We start from the raw sequence: 6,607 nt of genomic DNA, 5'->3' as shown, positions 1-6,607 counted from the left end.
CATACTGCTATATTGCTATTGTCATGGTTGGGAGGGTTACTTTAAAGGGTTATTCCAAAACAATTACTAATTACCTGTTAATAAATGTAGTCAGTAACCTAATCCAAACATCACAATATTAAAGTAACATACTTTGATTACTTTCCATTAGTTTTCAATTACCTCAGTACCAAATATGGTATTTAGCCAACCGGATTTCTGCGTTAGCAGTTGGTCTGTGTAGCTAATGTTAGCCGTTGGTCCATGTAGAAAACATCAGCAGTTGGTTTGTGTAGTAAACATTAACTTTTGGTCTGTGTAGCTAATATAAGCAGTTGTTCTATGTGGCTAATGTAAGCGGTTAGCTTGTGGAGCAAGAGCAGTTGGTCTGTGTAGCTAATGTCAGTGGTGGTTCTGTGTAGAAAACATTAGCAGTTTGTCTATGTAGCAAACATTAGCAGATAGGCTGTGAAGCAAACATTAGCAGTTGGTCTCTGTGGCTAATGTAAGTGGTTGGTCTGTGTAGTTAACCTTAGTTGTTCGTCTGTGTTGCTAATATAAGCAGTTGGCCTGTGTAGAAAATATTAGCTTTTGGCCGGTGAAGCAAATATTAGCGGTTGGCCAGTGTAGCTAATGTTGGCAGTCGGTCTGTGTAGCTAACATTAGTAGTTTGCCTGTGAAGCTAACATTGTTGGTTGATCTTTTCTCTAAATATTTCTTTAAATTTTGGAGACCAACGGTTTTGAGATGGCTGCAAAATGGCCGCCTGACAGACCTGTCTCTAAAAACACACTTATGCCAATAACTTCGTCAATTTTAAAGCTTTTCTATATTTGACTTTAATATATTTTTGAATAACTATGTTGGATACTCCTGGGACACTTGCAAATAGGATTTATAATGAATCAATGGTTTCAATCAGGTGTAGGGAACACAAAAAGTCACAGTTGTATAAAACTGTTGCAGGCAGAGGCATCAGAATTGACGCTTTAGCGTCGATTTCTACCCGTTTTCATTAAAAATGTATTACTTGATAATTAATTGATAATCTTAAAATGGCAGTAATTGCATCTGATTTGACATTGTTTTGTCTGGTGTAGCCATCTGTTGAATAAAGGAAATTAAACCAAAAAAAAAAAAAAGAAAAAACAAGGAAAAATAAAGATGCAAGGTGTTTTATCTTATTCATTATTAATGACTAAACAATTAATTGATTGTTAATATTTTCAAGGAAAATGGTAGAGAAAATGCACAAAACACAAAAGCCTTATTCTTGCAAATGCCATTAGGAGCAGTAAGAAGAGATAGAGGTGCCTGATTTCTTCCTCACACTATCTGTCTCATGTACTGCTGTTAGGATATAATAACAGTTTCAGCAAATATAACAAGTTACCATTTGTAGCTTTAAAAATCCAGTGCCATGCTACCAGTTAGCCTAGCTTTCCTAATGGTCCACTGTTCTTACCTCACACTTACAAGTTTTTTTTTGTCATGCCCACAAGCCCAAAAAAATTCATGCCCCCCACCCAACGTCATTGTTTTTTTTTAGCAACAGCAACAATATTGGGGGAGCAACAAATCAAAAAGGGGCCAAGTTTAGTTTTATTTTAAAAACTGAAATGATTCAGGTCAACAAAATAGCAGCAAAACTTTTTATTCCTACGTCATATTCGTTTAACTCAGTTCTGTGATATATTTGTCCTCTGGTCATCCAAATGCTCCCAGTTTGATAACCACTGCATTAAAGGAACAGTCCAACATTTTGGGTAATATGCTCATTTGCTTTCATAGTTGGATGAGAAGATCAATACCAATCTCGGGTTTGTAGTAAATTTAAAGCTACAGTCACCAGATGGGCAGCCTGACTTTGTGCAAAGGTATCAAAACCTGTCCATCAATACTTCTAAAGCTCACTATAATTAACATAATATTCCATCTTTGTTTAATTAATACTTACAAAACACAAATAACAAAGGGGACATGTTAAGGTTTTATAGGAGCTCATGTAGTGGAGTATTTCTGCTTGTATAGATCAGGTCCACTGTGTTCACTGGTCAATGTTACTCCAATTTATTGGTAGAAATGGAATATAGTATATTTTTATTAATGTATAATGATCTGAAGATTAAAATCATTGTGTTTTTGTTACCTTAAAATGAGAGGTTTATTTTTATACAGGGCGGGTGTCTTCTTTCATGGAGGCCACCATGTTGCACCACCATGTTTCTACAGTAGCCCAGAATGGACAAACCAAACACTGGCTCTGGATATAGCCTTTTGCCAGTTTCATAGCCACCTGCGGTTAAGGGAAGGGAAGAGTAAGCCGAGGTGTTTGCAATCTGCAAGCTCACCAATAAGTGCAACTAAATGCTACACACTGGTCCTTTAAACAAACAATATATCATGTGTTAGTTGGTGAGCTTTAACGTGGCTGGCAGGCAGATTTTGTTTCCCTCAGACAGAAACAACCCAGCTAGCTGTTTCCAGTCTCTATGCTAAGCTAAGTTAATAACTGACTGCTGGCGGTAGATTCAAATTTACCTTACTGACATGAAAGTGGTATCAATATTCTCATCTATCCATCAAAATGTTAATGCACACCAACTTTTAAAAAAAAGAAATCACAGGGGGTCCCCAAAACTTAAAGCTCCGAGGTCCTAAAAATCAGATTTGCACATTAACTACAATCACAATTTTAGCATTCATACTCCCTTTCCAAAGTTTAATTGAAGCACTTTTCAAGCATCTTCATCACATGTTGATATTATTGTGTTATTATCAACTACAATTATATTTTGTGATAGAAAGTTTAATATTGCAAACTGTGCCACGTGTCTGTAAATAGTCCTGGCTTCCTATGAGGGTTATGAATTTTGTGCATTTTCGTTAACCAATAGTTGAAATTGCTAACAACTGATTACTTCATTTTAAAAGTTTCTGTTTCCTTCTCTCTTTTTTTCTTATTTAAAATTTAATTTTAAGTTTCCTCATCAAATGAATGCCTCCCCCAGACAAAACAATGTCAGTTTGGGAATTCATTGATAAATGATTAACTTCCTATACAATCTCGCTCAGCAAATATCTGACTTATTTAATTTCAGACAGATTTATTTTTCTTTTACAGAGAAACTTCTTTTGATTATAAATGCTGCCAATCCCTACCAAGCCAAATCTCCTGTGACCTGTTTTGTCTTTTTCTAATCATCTATGTATAATCATCTATACCTTTCCTATAAATAGCAGAGCAAGACAATGCAAAAACCCCTGAGGTGTGAGGTGACAAGATAAGCCAAAACACACAAGTATTTTAGGTGATCTGGATGTGGGGAAATTCCGAAACTACAAAACCACTTGTAGGACACTTACAGGTACTAAAATAAAAATAACTCTGCTGACGTTACTGAGTTTATTTTGTCTTATGAGGATGCAGACAGCGAGAGTAGGAGTGTGATGTCTGCATTAGCAAATGCACCTCTGAGAGGAGGAGGAGGAAGCTGCCCCTGTTTGTCGATATACCACAGCTGTCATCATGTCAGGTGGGAGTTGAGAGAGGAAGCCCACTTTCGATTACATCGCACTTACAATTTTCTCACCTAAGTGGCGAAACTACAACTTAGCAAACTTAGCAGTAAGTTTCATTGGGACGAAATTGAAAACAAACATTCTGTACCTTTGACTGTGGTCAGACAGATGCATGGGCCAATATGTGAGTTGTGTTTCATCAAAAATGGAGACAGGTACGGAATAAATATTGACATTTAGTCATAACCTTGGCAATAGCTTTTGTGCAGAGATGAAAAGACATACAGCTTTCCAGTAAAAGTATAGAAAATGTGCTTTCATTGAGAGAGCAATTTGTTAATTGCCATGTTTGTTATAATTTTTATGGTGATATTCTGTTAACTTGATGATCCTGGGAAAAACTACAATGTGTAAAATGGCAATGTGGCAGTGGAGGCCCAAACGTTAGAGAAGTGAGCTTGTGACCAGAAGGTTGCCGGTTCAATCCCCTGACCGGCAGGATAACAGCTGGGTGGGGTAAGTGAAAGGCAGCGCTTGCCCCTCTCTTGTTACAATTACTGAGGTGCCCTTGAACAAGGCCCTTAACCCCAACCGCTCCAGTGTTGCTGCTCATTCACTGGCTGATAAGACTGTGGTTGTACTGGGCAGCTTCCAGGTGTGAATGTGTGATTTTTTTTTTCTTTCCTGCAAAAAAGAGCATCACTCTCAGTGTACCTGCCCTGAATAAATAAAGGTTAAAAACAAAATGTTGAAAAAGTTTCTTTGGTTATCCTATTGGTCTGCAGATAATGATTTGCATAGGAGATATCAGTATGTCTGCAGGTCTGAACTGCTGCTGTTAATTCTTTCCTTCTCTACTGGTGATGCATTTGCATTTTTTAACATGAACAAAAAGTTCCCCCTTGTGGAAAATGTGGTGCAGCCACCTAAATGCACAAACTGAGTTTGTGAGTGAGTTATGAGCCAGGGCCCCGTTGCCCAGAGCCCCTTAGCGTAGGCTGCACCTTAAGGTCTCCCTGAAGCTTACAGGCTGTTTCCCAGAGCCTCTGTAGCTAAGGTATACTTTCTGAAAGGTTTACCTTTAGAAGGTCGGTCTGAACCACTTGTAAGCTGTCCCTTAATGATGCGCTGTGTTCATACTGTCACAGCTTTAACTTTACTAGACCAACATCATGCTTTTCAAATGGACAGTTGCAGTATAGTTCACACCTAGGCTACTTGTGCAAATGACATCATTAGTTTAACATTAACTTCATGAAAATTAATTATGAAAACAACATTTCTGTGCAGAACACATCATGAGAATGTTGTCATTTAATCTGTCTATTGCTGTCATGATGGTAGCCTAATAAAATAAAGAACCTCTCCATAACACTCATCCAATTTGTGAAAAATTGTAGATTTTTTTATTTATTTATTTATTCATTTATTTTATGCAATGAAGCTAACTGAGGATATGACTTTTCCGATTGTGTGGTTATTCTATAGTGGCCTGAACCTCAGACTGACCCTGAGTGCTGAACACTGCCAGCAGAGAAGCACAGGGCATAGACATAGGACACAAACTAAATATGCACACACACAGCACACACATAGGATACATATATATCAGAACTATCACAATGTCTTGTCTGGATTCTAAACAGATGAAGCAGATGATCCTCAGTAGACTTGGCTCCCTTTGTTATATTATCAGATTGAGGTAAAATAATTTTGGCATCATTTGTTATATTAAAACGTCATTTAAACTTTACAAGTGCTTGATTGATGCGTGCACGTGACAGCTTCCAGCTTAACATGTACCTCAGCAGCTCTTCCTTACCTGCTAAGGGACAGTCTGGGAAACACTCACAGGAAAAGAAGTTCCTTTGCTAAGATATACCTTAGAAACCGACAACACTAAGGTACATTGAAACTTGGGAATGTGGCCCAGGTCTGTAAGTTAATTAGCCTGAGAGGAAAGATTCAGTCCTCTTAATCGCTGCCCACATCTCAGAGTTGTTCAGCAATTCCAACAGAATGACTAAAGTGAAACGAATCGGCAATTCAGTCAGATTATGCGGTGAGTTCACTTGCATCTGCCTGAGCTTGAGGAAACACAAAGTTTGCCCCAGTTTTCTATGGGATGCATATGACGGCGTATAGGACCACATTAAGGGAAAGTTAAATTACCTCGTTGTGGCAGTTTTCATCCACCCATAATGTCACAGTGTTGTCAAAGTTGACCTTTGACCCTCCAGTATTAAAATGTCATCACCTCATCATTTTCTCCTATTAGACATTTGTGTGAAACTTTACCACAAGTAGCTTATGAATTCTTGAGTTATGGCCATAAACACATTTTGTTTTGTGGTCTCAGTGAACTTTGACGTTTGACCACCAAAATCTAATCAGTTCATTTTTTGACTACATGTGGACGTGTGCAAAGTTTGAAGAAACTCCGTCCAGGTGTTGTTGAGATCTCAGGTTCACAAGAATGAGACATACACACATACAAACTGGCGACACCAAGGAGAGAGGGAAGATTTGTGAATCAAGTTGAAAATCCCAAAGATGAAGTTGAAATGTCAACAGTAAAGTTGGACTTTCAGTATTAGTGCCATGCATGAGAAAAAAAAAATCAGATTAGGATTCCCCCCCCCCCCCCCCAAACCTAAGAATGCCATGCTCAGATTTGAAATGTTACATCTTCTGTGGCCAACCCAAAACTTCGATCACAACTCTAAGACTAACTGTACCAGTACCGTACATGTAACACCTGTGAAGAATGACACACAATTTAAATCCCATGGCCTTGTTTTACTGGTTCTTATTACTTTTAAATTTAAAAATGTTCTATTAATTTATATTTCATGACCTCTCAAGGCCCACCAGCAGGCCATTGCCTACACTTTGGGAATGACTGTTGTAAAACATGTAAGACATCAGATCCAGGTGAAATCTTCTGAGAACCATGAATGTTCAAAAGTTCAAGGTAATCAATTCAGAAATTGCTGAGCAGGCTTGGAGTTATGTAATTCGGATTTTTAAAAAGATGACTGCACTCTGTTAAAAAAAAGTAATCAGATTACTGATATATTTAGTAAAATCTGGGGTTATTAAAAGG

This window comes from Lutjanus erythropterus, chromosome 5 (assembly GCF_056507025.1).
Source record: "Lutjanus erythropterus isolate fLutEry1 chromosome 5, fLutEry1.hap2, whole genome shotgun sequence".
Classification (NCBI taxonomy): Eukaryota; Metazoa; Chordata; class Actinopteri; order Lutjaniformes; family Lutjanidae; genus Lutjanus; species Lutjanus erythropterus.
The sequence above is the reverse complement of the archived record's forward strand: the minus strand, read 5'-3'. Positions refer to the sequence as shown.